Source organism: Elephas maximus, chromosome 23 (genome assembly GCF_024166365.1).
Source record: "Elephas maximus indicus isolate mEleMax1 chromosome 23, mEleMax1 primary haplotype, whole genome shotgun sequence".
NCBI classification, from domain to species: Eukaryota; Metazoa; Chordata; class Mammalia; order Proboscidea; family Elephantidae; genus Elephas; species Elephas maximus.
In genome coordinates this window covers 69,971,563-69,994,759 of record NC_064841.1, presented here as the reverse complement: position 1 = coordinate 69,994,759, position 23,197 = coordinate 69,971,563, and positions in this window count along the sequence as shown.

Here is a 23,197-nt window from a genome sequence, read left to right as displayed (position 1 = left end):
TGGTTAACAAGTGTTGCCCCAGAAGGCAAGCTACGCAGATTCTGATTATTTCTCCAGCTCCTTAACTACAAATCCAATAAGTGCTTAGCATAGCTCACCTCACCACTGAGCATACTGAACTACAAATGGAACCCCGGAGCATTGCTGCGAATACTGGAGGACACCTGATACCATTCACTCATCATTCATCTTCTTTAGTGTCTAAAATCTGTGAATCTTGGCAAAACACACACACACACACACACACACAAAAGTTAAGGAGTTATTATCAGAGTCATAGAATTTGACACTTGTTTTTTGTCGCTTGTCAGCAAAGGCATAGTTTCAAGTTCAGCTATTTTTCTCTATTATAATAGTCCATATTATTTGCCTGAACTTTTTAGAGTTAGCCACATCTAAAATCTCCAAAAAAAAAAAATTACTTTCTGTAAGTCTCAGGCAAGACTGGCTCAGGAGGCAAATACTGCATGTAGGTGGTTGGAATGCCTCTGTGTTTGAGACCTTAATTAAAAGTAGGTCATGAACACCAGTTGCCATATTCCCCACCTCAACCCCCAATGAGGCAGAAATGGTGACATCCACATCAATCGGCTGCACTTCCTGGAACACGGAAAGAAGTGCTTTCCTGTCTATAGCTGCTCATCCATGACAACCTTCTTCCTTGGTAATTGGGTATTTCCCAAATGCCAACAGTCAATAGCACACACCTCCGTCTAAGGGTTCTGTAAGTTAAAACGCCCTTACCGGTGTTTTGTTTGTAAACAATTGCAACTTAAGGTTGCTTATCTAGTTAAGAGGCCATAATTGTATCGCAATTGGGTAGGAAGTAGTTTAGAATATTTTCTCTGTGCTAGATCCACAGAACCCTAAGAGTCAACGTATAACATGACATCGTTATTCCTCCCCGAAGAAATGGATGCGCGTGCGCGCACGCATGCACGCACACACACAAGAACTGCCAAAATTTTCTTAAAAATAGAAATATGGATAGTCAGGAAAGAGGAGAAACTCCCAAACTAACTTCATGACAGTAAGTTTTCATGATGTTTGTAATTACCTCAGATAGCCATTTGTCAAAGAATGTGTATGTGGATTCGCCGTATTTTTGAAACAGTGGAACTGATTTCTAAGTAATTACAGCACTTTGTGGAAACCCTGGTGGCCTAGTGGTTAAGTGCTACGGCTGCTAACCAAAGGGTCGGTAGTTTGAATCCTCCAGGGTCTCCTTGGAAGCTCTAAGGGGCAGTTCTACTCTGTCCTATAGGGTCGCTATGAGTCGGAATCGACCCGATGGGCCTGGGTTTGGTGTTTTGGTTTACAGCACTTTGTAGGTGCCTTCTGACTGTTGTTCTATTATCAAATTTTCTTTAGTTTGTAGAAATCCTAAGAGTAAATAACATAAAACTACTAGACTTCTTCACTGAAAAATCTAATTTTAATTTTAGCTCCTCATTGTAGTTAAAAAATATTTGTTGGGATTTTCACTTGTGCTAGGCTCTAAATTCAAATGTGAAAAACTAGTCAAATTTCTTTTTACATTCAAAACTAACATCTGTGACCAGCGCAATAAGTTCTAGGTAGGTGGTCTGGTATTTGTTTTTCTCAAAAGGATCATCAGATCTGGGACTGTTTCTTTGAAGACCTAACACCTATGCAATGATTTTTTAATATCTTATTCACAGCAAAGAATATATCATATAATTATAGGTAAAACTGTAAACCCTCAAAGATGGAGTACAAATGTTTTAGGTGGGATGAGGTACAGAATGATTAATTTGAAACATCTAGGCAAAGGAAATGCTTTCTTTTTTTGGAAAATTAAAATTAAATTATAAAACTTCCTACTGGTAAATACCATCAAAATGTCCTATGGTCTCTGAAGAGAATGTCGGACAGTTAAATTTTAATTATTTTAACCTGAATAGAAAATCCTGCATTAGAAGCCAATGCTGCACCCAGCCAAGGAATGGTCATGGTTCAGTGATTAAATTTCGATCTGTCATCTCAAAAAGACTCAGAAGTTTGGGAATGATCCAGCCAAGTAGTCTGTTGTGGTAAGAAGACAATTCAAAAGCCTCTGTGACAAATAGTTTCTCTTTCATGAATAAGATAAAGGTAGGATTTGCTCATATCTTAGTTATGCAAAGGATTAGTGATAAATGTTTTCTTAATTCACTCCATGTACCCTCTAGCATTTCATCTTCTTTTCTCCCCCCTACTCCCCCTGAGGGAGGATATACTAAAAATGGGGCAATGGGGACCGTCATCATTATTTTTTCTCTCTCTTCCTCCCTTCTGCATTTGTTATTTATATTTATTTTCAGATGGAATTTGTCAACTTAAAAAAAAAAAAAAGCCAAGTAAGTTATTTTGAAATTTTTGCAGTAAAGGCACCTCTCCAAGACCTAATTTCAGCTGACTAAAAATTACAATCTTCAAAAAATAAGAAAGGACACTGGGAAGTGCTGACCCACAGTCTTCTACAGGCTAAGCTACACAGATTACATCACTTTGCAAGGGTGGTTGGCTGATGTGTCTCAGAACTTCAACAAGTAGCTTTTGTCATTGTATGTATTCTATGTGTTAATAATTCACATGCATTAACCATGTTATTTCTTGAAAACAGCATACACCCTTCTTATTTAATCCTCCCATGGCCTATATTCCTTTGTACAGCTAGAGGGTGAACTGTGACAGCAGGGCAAGTGACCGGAACCAGTATCCCTCACCTTTGTTAAGGAATTGTTTTTTAAAGTACAATCATGACTCTTATACAAATACAAAATGAAGACATACTGAAGATTGTATTTAAATAATTAATTAATGAGATAACCAGTAAGCCATTACAACTGGTTCAAAGGAGAACCTGAATATGTATATTCAATTCAAATATATATACATCAAATATATGTATATGTAGGAATGCTGAAATGTGTTTACAAATTAATATGCACAAGACAATAATTAAGTGAATATTCTCTAGACTGAATTTGCATTTTTAAGGACAACAGTCATTTGCATATCAGTATTCTGTAACTTCCACAGTTTTTAAAAACTCAAAGACAGTGGCAGTTGGAGTTAACCTGGAAGGATGAGTTAGCTTTTTTTTTTTTTCCCCAAATTTTGTCCTTTTCAAAGCCTGACACCTTATATCCAACAGCAATGAGTTATATAGCTTGGACAGATCAGTCTGAGATTTCAGGAATGTTATTCCTATGCATTGTTGTTGTTGTTAGGTGCTGCTGAGTTGGTTCTGACTCACAGCAACCCTGTGAACAACAGAACAAAACACTGCCCAGTCCTGCACCATCCTCACAATTGTTGCTATGTTTGAGCCCATTGTTTGAGCCCATTGTTGCAGCCACTGCGTCAATCCATCTCATTGAGGGTTTTCCTCTTTTTCACGACTCTCTACTTTACCAAGCATGATGTCCTTTTCTGGGAACTGGTAGCTCCTGATAACATGTCCTAAGTATGTGAGATGAACTGAGGACATCCTTGCTTCTAAGGAGCATTATGGCTGTACTTCCAAGACAGATCTGTTCGTTCTTCTGGCAGTCCATGGTACACTCAATATTTTTCACCAACACTATAATTCGAAGGCATCAATTCTTTTTTTGATCTTCTTTATTCATTGTCCAGCTTTCACATGCATATGAGGCAATTGAAAATGTCATGGTTTGGCTCAGGGCATTATGACCCTGTAGGCATAGAATTATGGAACTTTGTTCCGAAGGAAATCACTGGATCCAGTGAACTTCCTATAGGTAAAGAATTAGTGATCATCATTGTTCAGAAGAGAAGAATAAGACTCAGGGATTTCGAGTGATGGATCAAATGCCAAAGAGAAAAGTACAGGGACATGTTGAGTCCGGTGGAACTGCCTACATATTTTCACAACTACTGGTCCATAGCTGTACTTACAGAAGTCTTTGAAGTCCAAAGTCTGAAATATATATAAACACTCGTATGAACCAGGCTCTCAAACTCTTTCAGAGCAGTCACAATGCCTACCCCCTGGGCCAACCGTGTCTCTAACTGCTACCACCTAGACTTTTCTACTTACAGAGAAAGGAGGAAACAAGGAAATGTTAAAAGTGAGTTGGAAGAAAAACAAAGGGAAGGGATCAAGAAATACTACTCCTCCCCACCTCCCCTGACAAACTCCCAGCTGTTTGTCCTTCAGTACTTCTCTGATCCTAGGCAAGATCAACTCGTCACTTTCTCAAATATTCTCATGTTCTCTCTTGCACTTACACTCCCATATTTACAATCATGATGTTGCCTTTTCTGGATTTTTTTTCCTGTGTCTACCTGTCACTTTCTTAGGCTTGTCTCAACAGTCAGTTAAAATGCCTTCTGCTCCATGGTGTCATGATCTGAGTTCTAAAATGTCCCCTTGCTGTTCCGTGACTACAATTTCTTTGCAGTAAGGAGGTAATTGAACTTTACTTCAATCTGCATGGACCCAACAGAGTACTTGGAGCACAGAAGGTGATTAATGATTAAGAATACTAAAATAAAAAAATAGTAGCAGTAAACTAATGATGATCAGAATAACTAGATGAATGAATGAATATAATGATTATCAAATGTACGTAAGTAGCACTTCTCCTCCTAACACTTGTAAGTCCTGGGGTTTGTCAGTAGATTACCTTCAGAGTACGGACAATAAGGGAAGTCTCTGATTCATCTTTTTTTTTTTTCCCCAATTTGAGTCCTAATACAAAACTGCTTTATGATTTGAGGTGTATTTAATCTTTTAAAAGGACTTTATAGATGAGATTCAGTTGTGCCCATCAAAAAGAAGAATCGTTAAAATAGAAATAACTACCGGAAACTTCCATACACTCAAAAATTCAGCTAAGGAATATAAAAAAATCACTCATCTCATCCAGAAGATAAATATCTTAGTGTCTCCAACTGTTATTACTTCATTAGATACAAGAGAAGAAACACGAGAAATTCTTTTGTGTCTTTTTTCACGCTGTCACCAAAGTAAATTCCGACAGGTGCATGGTCTAAGAAGTTTCTTATTTGAATGTTATAGGATGGGTGGGGATTTTATACTACATTCTTGAAATTTAGATTAATTATAGTAACTAAGCACGAAGAGTCTCTGGTTTCATAAGGTGAATCCAAAGCTACAGGATTCTACAAATATGTGTTGAATTGATCTGAAATGAACCTGCGGCATTGGTTTTAATGATGGCAATGGGAATTGCGTGGGCAGATGCCTCCAAGCCCTTTTCTGAAATAAGGCTCCACTCTGCAGTCACTGATAAGTTCATTTCCAAATGTTCCGGTGCTTATTCAAAACTTTCCAAACTATCTTCTCAACTTGCTGATGCACGTTCAAATTCTAAACAATATGTCTTCTATTCTTCTTTACCCAACAATTCTCCCAAAATAACAATATTGACAGCACTTGGGTATCTATGATTGTATATCTTATTTTGAGATGCTAGAATTGTAAGTCACAGATTAGAAATTCAGGTACTCTGAGCATAATTCCAAATTTGCATTAATGCATACATAACCTTTGTGTATTTCTTAACATTTCTGTGTGAACGTATTAACGAGAATTTAATGTTAAAATATTAATGTGGTTACAGATGTGCTAATGGAAATAAAACAAACAAGAGAACAGTTTGGAAAAGACCTATATTCTAAAAACAGATAGTTCTGATGCTGCGTTTAAAAGTTTTTATTTGTTTATATTGGATGAAAGTTTGCAAACTGTGTACTCTGTCAAATAGCCATTAAATGTGAAAAATAGAGATAAGAACTCAGTGGGAGGCTCATTTTTGGAAGTGAGAGCCAGGACATGGTTGAAGGCCAAATATATTAGAAATTATAGAGAGGCAAGATGTTGAGAAAGATGATTGATTTGAACTAAGCTGAAATATGGAAGTGTCCAGATACTTATAAAAAGGGGTTGGATTTTGATTTATTGGTGGTTCAAACCTCACATAGTTTACATAAAGTGGCAGTCAGGGAAGTCTGACTTAGGATCACTAAGCATATAGAATACATTTCAAAAGCATAAAAAAAGTTCTAACAATAAAGAAGCTGTTACTGAATGAAAGTTTTTTGGAGTCTATATACTTTATGGGTGGATTGAGGCTAAGCATTCAAAACTGTTGTAGGGTAAAAAACATAAAGCTTAGTAAAGCAAAAAGAAAGTTTTATTCAGCATATATTCAAAAAGGCAAAAGTGGGAAATGGACAGCCGTGCTGCCACAGCCATGTCTGCCCGAGAACCATCAGTATATATTAACATTACAAAACGGGCCAAACCATTGAAAGCTTCACTTTTTCACAAATTGTCTAGAAACTGCAATCTTACATTTTGAATTGTCTTTCTTAGCAATCATTGGTGCACATTTCAGTAACGACAATCAGAAGAGTCCTCAATGATCCAACAAATCTCCTGTGCACTGAATGCTAATGGAAAAAGATAACAGTGAAAAAAAGTCTCTTGTGTTCTGTTTGATTGGCGTATGTGTAAGGTTCCCTAAAAGATATTTTCTTCCCTAAAACATATCTTCCAAGATTATCTTAGCTATTGACTTTATACCTCAGGGCCCGGTGGATGTGTCCATGTGAGTCCTTGTGAGCCCAGCTCCAGCTGAATCACATTCTCTATGCTCAAAGACAGGGAATAATGACTCCAATATTATTTCCTAAATCATTTCCTCCTTTAGATCATAGATTGAAAATAACACATGATCAATACCCGGACTTAGTCGAGCTCCTAGATGGCAGCCATTGCAGGCTCTTTAAACTCATGGTATTGGTTTTCCACCGGATACCATCTGGTTCTTCACCAGGATCTTAAGTAAGAGCAGTGTTCTCATTAATCCCATTGCCCAGAGTGAGTGGACTCAAGGTTCATCAACATTTTAGCCTGAGGCTTTTCTTCTGCCTTTTAAGTGTGTAAAACAATAGAAGATAAATTTTATTATTCCTAATACTATCAGACTAACAATATTATTTGCAGCAGTGATCTGGCCCATGTACTTAGTCCTGATGGTAACCAACCAAATAAATCTGGTGTTTGTAAGAGTGTTACAACATGTAACCAAGAAGCTTGCTGTCTAATTCTATGTATACCTTTTCTACTTCTCATGTGTTATTTATCCAAATGCAACAAGAGATATTTACTACAGCACAGATGACACTTTTTGGACTAGTAAAAAAATCTAAGACTATTTTGTTATCTCACGTCACTGTGGCTAGATGATGTCAGAGATGGCTGTAGCATTTCCATCCCATTAGCAAACTTGTTTGCTGTTTGTCCCATAGTGATCGACAAATTTCTTAAAGATTTCTGCAATTCAACTATATATCATAAGTAGGAATTAAATCTACCAACCGTACCCTGAGTGTTGGACCAAAGGGCTTTCTTCTGACTCTCTTTTACAATAAGTAACAATTTAACACTATCTTTCCAATATTTACTCAAAACTCACGCTAATATTGACCGCTTTTCCCTCCTAACCTACCGAGTATGTTCTATACTTCTCTGAAAGTGACTAATTTATTTTTAAAATTCCTTTTTGACATAGAAATCTGTACTTAATTGTTTTCTTAACTGGGTAATAATGTGACTTCTGTTGCCTTCTTTTCCTAGCCCTTAAAATTAATTCCTTTGCGAATGAAATCATTTGGAATTCAACGCCATCCAGGGTTGAAAAGATGAAGGTTTTAATTAACTGCCCTAGAGCACATCTTTGCAAGATGGGGTGTTTAGCTCAAGTAGTGTGAACAGCTCTTGAATTATTCTGGCAATTGAGTTTTCATCCTTTTTTGTTCCATATTGTAAAATCCTTTAATGACTAAACACACCCACCAACTTGGACTTTAGACTCTAGGAGCAGCAGGGGGGAGATGGGCAACTGAAGTACTGTTCAATGCCATGTGGACAGAATCATTAGACTTTGTGGGATTCATGCATATGCTAAAGGGCGAGTGTGAATTAATCAGAATGACTACACTCAACGAAGCCAAACTCCTTTAGTTCTTAAAAAGAAGGAGGGCTGGGGGAAGGATTAAGAAGACTGAAAGCGGAAATAAAAGAGAATCCGGTATCCCTGCAACCTTCTCTCACACTCAGTGAGGCCAAATGCCAATACTGTGATTGACAAGCACCCACATCAGGTTGCTTTTGAGCCAAGGAAATGTACCTGAAGATCGAGGCAGCAGATTGATGATCAGCTGACCTAACATGTTATTCATCATTTAGATGGGAGAGTTAGTTCACTTCTCTACACTCTGTAGTTACCAAAAACCCAAACGCATTACCGTCGAGTCAATTCCAACCCATAGCAGCCCTATAGGACAGAGTAGAACTGCCCCAAATTGTTCCCAAGGAGTGCCTGGTGGATTTGAACTGCTGACCTTTTGGTTAGCAGCTTTAGCTCTTAACCACTACACCACCAGGGTTTCCCACACTCTGTAGTTACAGCCCCTAAATTAGAGTGAGCATTAAGACTGGTAGGATACAGTAGAATTGCCCCATAGGGTTTCCAAGGAGCAGTAGGTTTGAGCTGCCAGCCTTTTGATTAGCAGCCGAGGTCCTAACCACTTCACCACCAGGGCTCCTGAGATTGAATAGTTAGTTTTTTTCAGTGGTCAGGTCAAATCCTGAAACTTTGGCACCTTACTTATTGACAATAGACGTGTCACTTAACCTCTCCATATATTTATTTTATTTCATTTCTTAATAAGCAATTAAAAAAAAAAAAACTTGAAAAATCACACTGAGCTCTTCCTTTTGGAGAGATGACAGATATCATGTAAATAACTTGCACCCTGGATTGAGATTCCCAGGTGCCCTCCTAAGTACCTCTGAAATGTGATTCCTAGGATTTTCTAAGTCCTTGCTATTCAAAGTATCTTCCATGGGCCAGCAGCATTGATCTTGGGAGTTGTTAGAAATGCAGAATCTCAGCCTCTGCCTGGGCATCTGTATTTGAACGTGATCCTTTAAATGCTATTAAAGTTTAAAAAACACTGCTGCAATGTTGTTTTTAGCTGCTGCTGAGTTGGCCCCCCACTCATGGTTTTCCTTGGCTTATTTTTTGGAGGTATGTCACCAGGCTTTCTTCCTAGTCTGTATTAGTCTGGAAGCTCTGCTGAAACCTGTTCAGCATCACGGCAACACACAAGCCTCCTGACAGATGCACGTTGGCTGCAGTTGAGGTGTGTTGACTGGGAATCGAATCTAAGTCTTCCGCATGGAAGGGGAGAATTCTACCACTGAGCCATCCCTGTCACCACTATTGCGGTAGTGACTTGTAAATAAAACATAGGCAATGTTTCAAGAGTGTCAGTATTCATCACAAACTTTAGCAGATTTTTTTTTTTTTTCATAAAAAGAAAACATTTTCCTTTCCTGTCCTTGAGCCCCATGAGAACATGGTCATGTCTTAATTACTTTTATGTGTTTAGAATCTTCTGAATTTCTATTTTGTAGCAGGAACTCAACAGATATTTCGGAATTGGTTTAGAATGTTATTCAAAGTGAAGTACAGTATGTGTAAATCTAAATTTTAATCACTTCCCTCTATGATTTAAAAATACATTAAAATTATAATGTTAAATATATATTGTTAGAAAGTTTAACTTGCATTTGCACTCTGTGTAATTCAGAGGTATAAAAGCCAATTTTGTATATTTTATTTTTATTTATTTTTTTATTGTACTTTAGATGAAGGTTTATAGAACGAGCTTCTTATTAAACAGTTAGTACACATATTGTTTTATGACATTGGTTAACATTCCCACGACAAGTCAACATTCTCCCTTTTCAACCTTGGATTCCCTACTACTAGCTTTCCTGTCCCCTCCTGCTTTCTAGTCTTTGCCCCTGGGCTGGTGTGCCCCTTTAGTTTTGTTTTGTTTTATGGGCCTGTCCAATTTTTAGCTGAAGGGTAAACCTCAGGAGTGACTTCATTACTGAGCTGAAACGGTGTCCAGGGGCCATACTTTCAGGGTTTCTCCAGTCTCTGTCAGGCCGGGAAGTTTGGTCTTTCCTTTTGAGTTGGAATTTTGTTCTACATTTTTCTCCACCTCTGTCTGGGACCCTCTATCATGATCCTTGTCAGAGCAGTCAGCATGGTAGCCGGGCACCATTTAGTTGTACTGAACTCAGTCTGGGGGAGGCTGTATTAGGTGTGGTCCATTAGTCCTTTGGACTAACCTTTCCCTTGTATGTTTAGTTTTCTTCATTCTTCTTCGCTCCCAAAGATGTGAGAAGAGTAGAGTATCCTAGATGGCCACTACAGGCTTTTAAGACCTCAGACTCTACTCACCAAAGTAGAATGCAGAACATTTTCTTTATAAACTATGTTTTGCCAATTGAGCTAAATGTTCCCTGAGACCATGGTCCCCACAGCCCTCAGCCCAGCAATTCGGTCCCTCAGGGAGCTTGGATGTGTCTATGGAGCTTCTATGACCTTGCCTTGGACGAGTTGTGCTGGCTTCGCCAGTATTGTGCACTGTCTTACCCTTCACCAAAGTTACCGTTTAACTATTGTCTACTTAGCGTTTTTTCATCCCCACCCGTCCCCTCCCTCTTAAAGCCAATTCTGTTCTGTAAAACACTTAGGCGTGTGTCTGGGAGGTACTGCCACAGTAACTTTCTGCTTCCCCATGGGTCAAAATATGATGAGAACATGGCTACAAAAGTCCCTCCTGAAAGTGTTCATGAAAAGATCCTACTCTCTGCCTCACTATTGAAGAAGTGGAGGGTTTTATTTTTTCTCTTGCTCTAAAACCAGGGGTAAGCAGGAAACATCATGTGAAAAGTAGAGAACCTGCAAGAACTAAAAATGGCATTGATTGTATTGGAGGGAGTCTGTTTAACTAGGAAACTGGATGACATGCTTTTTCCCAGGGAAGGGAGAAGAAAACTGGGGAGAGATGGAGTGTTGGGGGATTATCAGTGGAGAAAGGATCTGGGACCTAATTACACCCAGCACCTTCTCTGTCCTCCTCTGTATCCCCACTCCTGCTCTTCCATTGTGTCCGCTGCCATTCCCTTGGTGAGGAGGTGACTTGAAGACAAGGACTGCTAAAGCCTGGGGGAATAGCATGAGCATGAACGTCTCCTCGTCTGGACACGTTAGAACTTTCTACAAGGTCCCATAAGACCACAGGCTTTATGTAGGAACAGCAGGTGTGTCCAACAAAAGACCACTCCACCTTCACTCAGTCAAGAAGCAACCTTGTCCCTTTTCCTTCTCCTTTCATCTTTACCTTATCTAGATGGAACTAGTGTTTGGAAGAAGGGAAAATAGGAGATGCCCCATAGGGTTTCCAAGCAGGAGCTGGTGGATTTGAACAGCCGACCTTTTGGTCAGCAGCCTGAACTCTTAACTACTGTGCCACCAGGGCACCCACACAGCGCAATCCAAACCCAAACTCATTGCCATTGAGTTGATTTTGACTCCTAGCGACCCTATAGGACAGAGTAGAATTGCTTCATAGGGTTTCCAAGGAGTGGCTGATGGGTTCCAACTACCAACCTTTTGGCTAGCAGCCAAACACTTAACCACTGCGCCACCAGGGCACACTGGGAAATAAAACCATGTCCACTTCAAAAAGTTAATGTCTATCAAAAAGTTCGCTTACATGAATATTCTACAACATGATGTTATCAGATTATTGTTCATCGCAATATATTACTTAGCTTTCATGGCAACTGTGCTATCTTTGCTTTGGGGTCTATGTAGTCAGATTCATCAAGGGGAAAAATAGTTTTAGACCTAAAAAGGGTTTTTGAGTAGGAAGGACACAAATGTGTGTTTGAAGGCTGCACCAAATAGACAGAGAACTGGAGAGACGTTTTTAATCTACCTGCGACCCAGTTTCATTTTTGATAAGTACTGGGGTATGATGCTTCTCATGAAAGGGAACAACTTCTTTCTTTTACATTTGTAAAGGATCCACAGCGCAGAATGACAGTAAAAACATTGAAAAGAAATCATTATACAGTATTTAATCCCCCCTCAAATAGGGACACTGGAATAATTAAGATTAGGTACTTTTTTAAAATATCTTTGTTCACTTTTAAATTTTGAGAAAAGAGGTTATAAAAATTATCCTGTACCTGCTATCTACCCTTGGAAATCAAAAGTCAAGAGTTTACTTTTAATATTCTGAGGGAAACAGAATGCCATGCTTTCAATCTACAAACGGGCAAGCACACAGATACCCCTGTCCTTGCATGGGAATGCTCAGCATCCAGAGGAAAATCGTTCATCGGCCTCGGCACAACCACTAATCCACAGCCTGTTTAAAATAGCGCAATCTCCGATAGCTGTAATTAGTTTCATAACAACTCTTCCTGCTGCCACTTTGCAAATTGGGCTGCTAGTCCAACTTTTAACACAGCCATGTCGTTAATTAGCACTGCCCCAAACCAAGTCCAATAGGGCCATAATGAATGCACGACAATGGGTGGACTGAATTCATTTCTCCATTTGAATCTTGGAAGCAATCCATTTTAATCTGTATGCAAGGGTCGACTTTTGAAGGAATAATTGGACTTTCTTTTGGTCCATCTGGATTGGGCTATAAATATGCCTTCCAGGTTTCATAACATTAAGTTACGGAGACAGCACTCAATGTCAGAATCATGTTCAAGAAGTCCTGTATGGGTGATGAACTTGAGAACATTCATCAAATCCATGCCCTGATCTTAGGCAAAAAAAAAAAATGCATTTTTAAGCTAGAAGTGTTTTCTGGGTCTTTGGTTTTGGTGAATGAGATGAATTCATAAAAAAAAAAAAAAAAAAAAAACTTTCAAGTGCTTTTTGTTCTTTCTTATAATTAAGCATAATAAAATAAGCACATTTTTCTTCTTTCTTTAACTCATGCATATTTTTCTATGCCAGGAATTACATCCAAGTATTAGAGTAATAATAACAAAAAAATCCCATAGTGGTCTCTGTGGTTTCGGCCAATATACCAACCTTCTATGATTATTTTGTCTATTATACTCTTGCATATGGTTTTGCAGGATTCTACAACATGCTTCAAAAGCATTTGAGGTTTGAGATTTCCACTTGTTACTATTTATTGTGTCAGTGTTCACATACCATTGATTTATTTCTCTCCCTCTCCAAGCTTAACTGTCAGTTTTAATCTAAATTAATTCGCGCTTGGAGTTGGCAATATGGTGTCTTCGGTTCATGTAGAGAAACCACAAGGCAAAGCAGAGACATTGACTGTTCTCGATCCATCTTTTTGATATTGCTGACTTCCATCTGCAGTTATCCTAAAGTCAATTAATTAGGTACTTGTAGGAGCCCTGGTGTACAATGGAATGGTTAAGCATTCAGCTGCTAACCAAAAGGTCTGCCATTTGAACCCACAAGCATCTCCATGGGAGAAAAGCCCTGGAGATCTGCTGCTATAAAGATTAAAGGAAACCCTATGGGGATGTTCTGCCTTGTCCTATAGGGTCACTATCAGTTGGAATTGACTCAACAGCACAAAACAACTGTTGTTTAAGAAAATGGATTTCAGAGAGGTGGTACCTAAGATGATTTTCTTCTTCAAAAATATAATTTTTAGATTTGTCACAGATAGAAAATTATGATGAATTCCCTCTTGGTAAGCATGGGCAAAAATCAATTTTGGCGAGCAAAAACATATTACTTTATCATAAAAGCAATGTGGATCAAAAGTTACAGGGTTTATTGGGCACCTGGATTACATGCTTTGTTTATTTTATATCTCAAACCCATGGGATGGTGTATGGAACATAAGAGTTACTTAGTAAAGAGCTGTTGAGTATGTGAAAAAACGTGAATATGAATAAATGGAAATAAAGGATGCCTATTCAAATCCACACATGAGGCACATACAAGCACACCTATAGACACCATGAACTAATATCACACCCTCTCTACAGAAAACATGAGTAAAGTGGATACATTAGTGTGCGGAGATTTGGGTTAGGCACCATTTATCGTCATACAATAAAGGAAAGATTTGTAATATGCCACAGAGCATATAGGAGACAAGTACTCTCTAAGTATATAAGAAGACTGGGGTTGAAAGTGCATCAGAAATAAGATCAAGTTATGTAAATAAAAGGAGTATACATTCCTTAGCCAAATGAGATTGGGATGATGGAGCTTCCTTTGGTAAGAAAGTAATCACCCCAGTTGAGGAATGCTGGAGTTTAGCTATTTTAAGAGAATATGAAATGTCTAATTTAGCTTGATTTGCAATTTTTCCCAACACCTCCTGAATGCACCAGGCAGTGAGAAATATTAAAAGTTCCAGAGAAGGCTTAGACTATCATCATTTTCTTAAGGACATAGGTCTAGTTCAACAGGGTGAAGACAGTTGAGGCTACTAGGACAGAAAAGGATTAGCAGAGAAGGTAGAACAAAAGGAGAAAGGATTGGATATCAGGATATCCTGATCTGAGGATTAGGCAGAATATTCTTGAACCTTTGAATAAAGCAAGGGAATGAAGTTACAACATCATGTTGCGTATTCCCGCCCCACCTGAATTCAGTTTGTTTCACACGGTCAGACGAAAAGTTCATTTTTTGCATTGCTTGTGAGATACTAATATGAGTGGCACAGGCTTTTTATTTATTGTTTTTATAGTCAAGTTCCAAAGGGTGAAAACTTGACAAAACTTCTAGATGTTTTCTGAAATCAAAGTCTATTCATTTGCTAGTGAATTTGCTGAATGATGTCAGTTAACCCATAGACAGCTGGTTAGTAGAATTGTCCATCACAGATCCTTGACTATTGCTTGGTGATTGAGTGTTGCATTGTAGAGCATCTAACAATAATTTTAAGTCTGGGTAGCTTGAGGAAATCTCAAGGGAAAAAACAAAACAAAGCAGTGGTCGGGGTATTGTATAATGTGTTTAAGAATAACCATTAAGTAGACAGGAAGAAACCTTTTCCCATTGTGGATTAAGGTTTGTGTTCTTTTCTGTCTTCAAACAGACCTCAGCTGTTATTCTTACGGAACAAGAAATAAAGGGCTAAGTGAGGCTTTTCCTCCACTCCTCAACAGTACCACCATCTTCTGTCTTCCCAAAGTACTTCATTAACAGCTGCGATCTAACATTGCGGGCAGTGGTGCTTCAGTGACAGAATTCTTGACTTCCATGTGGGAGACCTGGGTTCAGTTTTTAGCGAGTATACCTCATGAACAACCACTATCTGTCTGTCAGTGGAGGCCTGTGTGCTGCTAGGATGCTGAATAGTGGGGACTAAGACAAACTAGGAAGAAAGGACTGGAGATTTGCTTCTGAAAATCAGCCAATGAAAGCCTTATGGATCGCAAGTGTTTGATCTATCACCAATTTTGAGACAAGGTAATGTTTTGTTCCATGAGTTTGGGGGAGTGGTTCCAGACTTCAATTGGTCTCTAGCCAGGGTCAAACTAAAGGTTATAAGGTTTATAATTTTCTGTCTCCAGAGGTTGGACACCCTTTGAGGAAAAGCCAGTTAGACAATAACAAAATGGAAGCATGTCACTTCCCTTTCCATGATATTCACTGGTTTCTGAAGCATCTGGCCTGTAGGAATACTTGCCTTATTATGAATAAATTTCTCTGAGAGTATTTTACTGGCCTAACAATATTATTTCTGAAATATGGTCTAATGCCAGCCATACTCTTTAGTTCCCATTCTTTTAGTAAGCCTGTATATCAGGATATATTTTCCTCAGATTAATTTATATGAGATAAACCAAAAACTAAACCAATTGTCCTCGAGTTGATTCTGATTCATGGCGACCCATGTGTTTCAGAGCAGATCTATGCGTCATAGTTTCCAATTGCGGTGACCTTTCGAAAGTAGATCACCAGGCCTTTCTCTTGGCACCTCTGCATGGATTTGAATTTCCGATTTTTCAGTTAGTAGCCAAATTCGTAACTATTTTCACCACTCTGCAATTTTGTATGAGATAAATTATGTGAAAATGATTTGTAAACTAAAAAGTACTGCAAAATTAAGGGGGTTTTTATTTTATTAAAACAAAGAGAAAAATTTACTCAAGGATTTCAGGGTATAAAATTGAGTTGCTCGAACTCTTTAGTGTATGACATTGTATTATCAGCCTAGACAAAGATTATCTTTTATTTTCCTTAATACAGTCCCCTCGGTCTACGTACTCAATTCTATCATTCTCTTTCCTTACAGAAACCCACCCTAAAGTATTTAAAATATATTCTTACAGTCCAAATTCCATTGGTTTGTTTAAAAAGTTTGTATAGTTTTGAAGAAATATTTCTTGGCTGTAAATCTTTTGATACTTGGCATAATACATGAATCTAACCTTATTTCTTTCAATCAATATTTTACTCTTGAGATCTATTATTGTTGATAGATACAAATTCAGTCTACAGCATCTAATTGCCGTATATTATTTTCTTATATGAATATATTTCATTTTGTTTATCTATTTTCTTCATTTCCACATCTTTTTTTTTCTGATTTGATATGCTTTTCAATCTGACAGATAAAAAATGTTTCATTTTTAACATCTATTTTTTTCCTTTTCTATTTCTCACTGTCTGGCTATACTGAGCTAGGTGGTTAGTTGGGAGTAGGCCCCTGAGAACAGTAATCCACCACCTCTCCTCCAGCACAACTAGGGTTTTATTTGGGCATAGGATCAGTAATCAGTGCTCGCTTACCACCTTACATAAATGGAAACCAAAAACCAAACCAAACCCATTGCCACTGAGTTGATTCTGACTCACAGCAACCCTACAGGTAGAGTGGAACTGCCAAAGAGGGTTTTCAAGGATTTGAACTGTTGGCCTTTTGGTTAGCAGCTGAACTCTTAACCGCTACACCACCAGGGTTTCCTATACAAACAGGGAAATGTAATTAACTTACAAACATCCAGGGTTCATCAGTAACTTCCATGTTTACCTCATCATCTTTATTAAAGATTATTTTTCAAATACACTGTATTTGTCCTTTGTTTTTTTCTGAGATGGAGAACTTCAAACATCTGCTAAACTAAAATTTACAGTACAAAAAATATCTCATGTGTTGACAAAGATGCAGCTAAAGTATAAATAACTTGCTTTTGATGTGTACTCAGATATTAAATCCTTGGAATGTTCCCTCTTAAAATAGATATGTGCATATTTAAATAATTAGGTACACAATTTTAAAATTAAAAAAAAACCTTTTTTGTTTTTAATCTCAAAATGTGTCTTATGTACGTGTTTTATTCTTTATTCCAAACACCATTTCCTGCAAGCACATTTCTGAATTAATGCAATATATTCCTACGTGTTATCCGTGATGCTTCTAATTTTATTTTTCATTGCCAAAGAGAAGGAAGTTACAGTGTTTAAGAGTGTGGGCTTTGAGGAAAGATTGCCTGGATTTATGTACAGTTTTGCTCCTATAAGTTGGGGAAACTTGATCAAGTTAGTTATCATTTGGTACCTCAGTTTCTTCGTTTATAAAAACAGTATCATGATGTTACCTTGTAGGGTTATGCGAGAGCTCGTCCACATAGTCCACACCGGGTATAGAAAAACGCCCGCGGCACAGTATGCTTCAGATGTGATAGTGATATTTATATCATTCTTTGAAGAAAAAAAAAAGTCCTATAGTCCTATAGCACCACCCTATAGTCGTCACAATCTGACAAACCTCCTTACTTGGCTTTCAAGGCCCATCTTACACTCAACATTAAAAAAAATTATTATTTTATTTTTTTTGCAGCTATAACTAAGAAAATTTTATATAAAATAAATGCTAGTATTCTTATAGTGTGTTATACTGACAATCTTTTTTTTTTAACATAATTTTTTTCATTTGTTCCTCCCTACAGCAGGAGCTTATGTGCAAAGAGGAAAACAAGTTGGGCTAATTACATTCAGCAAAATGAAGGTCTAGTTCTTGAATCCAAGCACTCTGAATGTGCAATTTATTTTTCTCTGTGCCAGGGCACCCTTCTTTTAGAAAAACAAAAGCCAAAAGCCTTATGATCGTGAATTTTGCAAAAGCATATAACTAGTGAGAATTTTCCTATGGTTCTTCCCAGGATTTTGGAAAATATCAAGGCCATTTGAGTTTCATTAGTTTTATAGTAAACCTCTTCTTGCTTTATGCCAAAACCTACTACTATATTTCTAGTAAAAATGAAGTGATACTCCAGAAGGAAAATAATATATTAATAGGTGCTTTCTCAAACTTTCAAAGCAGTGAGAAATCTAAAATGTACTTAAAACAAAAAAAACTTACACACACACAAATAAAAAAGAACATCTACCATATCCCTGTACGGGAAGAATAACAAAGGGCAAGGAAGATCATTTTTAACATAATGTATTTATTAATTTACTGACAGACACACATCTATATTTTCTTTTCCTATTTGTTTAGCTGTAAACTATTTGATTGCCTTTTCATATAACAACTATTTGTAATGCCATTTTCAATAGAGAACAGAAATGAAGTTCAGTCTTCAAAGAAAATGTTTTCACTCAATTTATTTTTCAAGTTTAACTGAAAAAGTTCAGTGAAATTTTACTACGAAATTGACAAAATGATTTTATATGATCTCATGGAAGCAGCTCATCAATAGAATTGTAAAAAATAAGAAAGAAAGGATATAAGATTTCTGGATTCTATTTTATGAAGGAAATGGGTCTTGCGGATAATAATATTTTATAGTTTCTTTATAATATAAAGTATAATACAATCTCCAGAAAAGATAGATCATTAGAACAGAAGACAAGTCAAAAGTAGGCCTTGTTATATATGAAAATTATTAATATAATAATGGAAACGTCACTAACAATGGAGAATGGACTGTTAAGCAAACAATACCTACAACTAAAAAAAACAGTCACGTTTGCCCCTTAATCTACATGACATTCAAAATAAATTGTAGCGACATTTAAGATTTAATTATCTTAAAGATATTGCAAATTTATATAAAATACATTGATTCTCTATTATTTGTGTTTTGAAAAAAGAAAAAATAAATGTAAAGGAAAAAAAACAAATGTCATCCCCAAAAGACTTCTATACTATCATAAATACAACAGGAAAGCAGATGATAGATTGGGAAGGGTAGGTATGAAGCAATCATGATAAAGAGTTATAATTTTTATTAAAAACATAGGAATTTCATGGTAAGCATGGTAGACTGAACAAATATTTCAACCCTGCTTAGTTCCCAAACCCCACTAAAATGTTCAAATGTTTGTAATTAAAAAAACAAAAACCATATAACCTTACGAATAAAAGACATAAGATAGGAAATAACAGAATATAAAAGATCACGTCTGTCTTGGAAGAAGTACAGCCAGAATGCTTCTTAGAAGGAAAGATGGCCAGACTTCATCTTACATACTTTGGACCTGTTATCAGGAGGGACCAGTCCCTGGAGAAGGACATCACGTTTGGTAAAGCAGAGGGTCAGTGAAATGGGATGGACTGACACAGTGGCCGCAACAATGGGCTCAAGCATAGCAACAATTTGAGGATGGTGCAGGACTGGGCAGTTTTGTTTTGTTGTACATAGGGTCGCTAGGAGGCAGAACTGATGGATGGAACCTAACAACAACAAAATCAAAAGAAATTAATTTTTTTTTCCTAAGTTAGCACTTTCTATAGACCAATCTTGTACCCTAAATTATGATGGCTTTTAAAACTAGAAATAGTGTACGTGAACTTCGCTTTTATCACCAAAAATTGATCAAAAACAACATACATCTTGGAGGAAAATAGACATTAAAAGAAGTCTAATTTTCTGTTTTTCTTTGTGTAGATCAACAGTATTCTTTTCATATATATTGTTAAAAAAAAAAAAAAACCTCATGAGGTATTTCAAATTAGAACTAAAATTAACTTACTCAAATTAAATTCTACCTACTTTTCTTATTTATCTGACAACATGTAAATGTATATTCCCTTAGCCATCTGAGACGTCTCAGAAAGATGCACATTCTGAGAAAAATAAAATAGATGGGCACACATTGCTTGCCAAGAAAGTAACATCCTGCCTTAAACATAAAAAAGCAAGGGAGATCACAATTAATTTTAATAAAATGACATCAAATGACTTTGGTTCTATAGTATTTTTTATATCCATCATTGAGAACAACATTAACTATGTCTTGCCTTTTTGAATAATAAATGGACCGTAAAGAAAGATCCCTAAGAACAGGTCTGCCACAAGCAACCCCGACTGTGTGGAGGATCACAGGGCCACAGAAGGAGACATTATGTCCCACAACCCAAACAAAGCACATACCTGCATATCAACAAAAATAAAGAGAGTGAGAAACAAACATTAGACTGTTCTTACGAAGTGCAGAAGCCCTGGTGTGCAGTGGTTAAGAGCTTGGCTTCCAACCAAAAGGTCAGCAGTTTGAATCCATCAGCCTTTTCTTGGACACCCTACGGGGCAGTACTACTCAGTCCTCTGCGGTCACTATGAGTCGGAATTGGCAATGGGTTTGGTTTGGTTTGGTTTGATTTTATGAAGTGCACCTGGGTGACTTAAAAGATTAAGTGTTTCAATGCTAGCTGAAAAGTTGGTGGTTTGAACACACCCAGGGGTGCCTCGGAGGACAGGCCTGGTGATCTTCTTCCGAAAGGTCACAGCCTCAGTACCCTATGGAGCAGTTCTACTCAGCACACATGGGGTTGCTGTGAGTCAGAAGCCACTCAATGGCAACAGCAACAATGGAGCACAGCATAACTGTCATCTTCGTTGAAATACTCTGAAGCATGGCATTACGTAGGTCTCTGATAACAGCCTGTGCTCTTAGTTTATCCTTTAGGAAAGAGGGGTGACCCTGAATGACACCTGAATGCCTAGTTCTCCTTCAGGCCTAAGGACCTGGATACCTAAGAGCATACTGGATTCTCATTATTATCAGATATTGTTTCATACTTTGCCCTGAGCCCACACATTCTCTTTTGTTTTGATTTTTGTTTCCCCGAAGGGATAGGTTAGCTTCAAAAGCTGTCATAATTTTGTTTCTGGTTTGCTCTCAAGAGAAGAAATGTCCTCATCATATCCAAACTTGTTTCCTTAGCGTCAGACAGATAGCAGCAATAACCAAGGAAATTTACCCCAAGGCTCCTTCTGGGAACTCCAACAAAAAACTTTCTAAAAACAACGTGTTACACAAAGACATGTTCAAACCTAGCTGTAGATAAAAGACCCATCATCTCTCTCTTCCATACAGGAAAGACACACAAGTTCTGTATTATGCCAAAAACTAACACTGAAAGAGTAAAACATTATTTGGTGTAAAAAGTACATAAAAGCTCTTAACTTCGTGAAATAAAATTGCCTACCACTCCCAACAGTATACCTCGCGAAAACTCTGATTTTTATGACACACAGGGATACATCATGTTAGAGAAAATTATTTTTTATGGTTTGGCTATGTTTTAAAAACTATTTTTGTTTCCAATCACTCCTCCAAATGCCTAGTAGATTTTTTGTCCTGAAAGAATTCGGTGACATCTCTTCTTCCTTAAGTGGTTTTCTCTGTATTCTTAGAAACTGTGAATTTTATCAATAATATATTGCTAGAAATCATATATATTTACTGCAACTCAATCTAACAAGGATTATTGCAACTGCCATAATTTTACTGGGTTTGCTTACAGCTTTTTAAAATCATATCATCTTCAATCGTAACCTGATTTTTTTTTTTAAAGGACTTCTTACTTTCAAAGTTTCAAGTGCATTGTGTTTTCATAACCTAATTTGTTTGGAGTATGTTTTTATGTTCTCTTAGAAATTCATATTCAAAATCAGTCCTAAGTTCAGTTGTGGGCTCTTTCCTTGTACCTTAAGTTCAAACTTGAAAACAACTGCTTATTTAGTTGGTCTCGTGAGGGCAAGAATCCTACCTGAAGGAAGTTTCATGTGTCATAAACAACTTAATTTAGGTCTTAAGAATGAGCGTCAAGGAGAACTAGTGAATCAACTTTGCTTATCACTTGCGAGCTCTTTCCTAAGACGCTGGAGATTTATGGGGGACAGGTTATTATACTTCACTTAGTAATCAGAACTCATGGTTCCCTCGGCAACCTGCATACTTAGTTCCCACCACGCTAGCATTCCTGAATGGGCCCCCTCCCACCCCTCTTCCATGATTTATTCCTTATGGCTACAGCCTGTGGGCACATTACATACTTTAAGACAACACATTAATCTATAACTTTCCACCCCGGATAGCAGACACCGCCATCTTTCTTGATAACCACCTCTGACTATTATAAAGAAAGCATTCCGGATTCAGGCTACAGTCAAGCAATTGTAGGAGATGACGTGTCTTGCACAGACTCCCAACTTAGCTTTAGGCAAACTGCCAGGTGAGTGCAAAAGCCACAGCTGCAAATTTCCATTGAAAATGCCCTACACTGGGTGTCCAGTGTTTCATTTTGTCTACTTTATTACCAGCCTTCTTGATATTAAGTAGTAAGTACAAAACCAAAATCCATAATGTAACATGTATGTTACAGAGCTTGGCTCTTCTGGTGATTTCCTCTCTCTTTCTTCCTTTGTTTTCCATATATTAATTTGGAGGAAAAAAAAAAACAAAAAAACTTTGAATGCTTCCCCAAGATTTTAAAAAAAATAATAATTTCTGTCAGCTCTTAAGGAAATGAGCTTTATTCAATGTGCAAATGTTCTTCTCTGTTTATATGATTTTTTTTTCCCCAGAAGTCTATCATTGCCTAGAATATCAAATATTAAATTTAGGATGGCGGAAAATCCTCATTAAACGGGGATTGGTATTTGATGACAGGAATAGATGAAATTTAAAGGGAAAATAATGAAGATATTTTAACCTCTAAACTTTAATCTCATCCATGGAATGTGCAGTGAATAAAAGTGTATGTGCCATAATACACTGATTTCCTTTTATTGTCACATTTCTACATTATTTTAAGAATTCTGCAGTGTGGCTCAGGGCTTCTCCCTTTTATTTTTTCTCTTTATATCTTTTCTTAAGTATAATGTTACAGTAAGCAGCAAAACTGCCACTCCCCATCCCTTTCCAGGTTATTCCTCTCTCTGCCTAGAGACAACAACCACTATCCTGAAGTTATTCTGAATCTATTCCTTGCATGTCTTGAGGTTTTCATTTTGTCTGTGCAGTATATATGCCATCAAGCCTATTTCAACTCATAGTGACCTTCT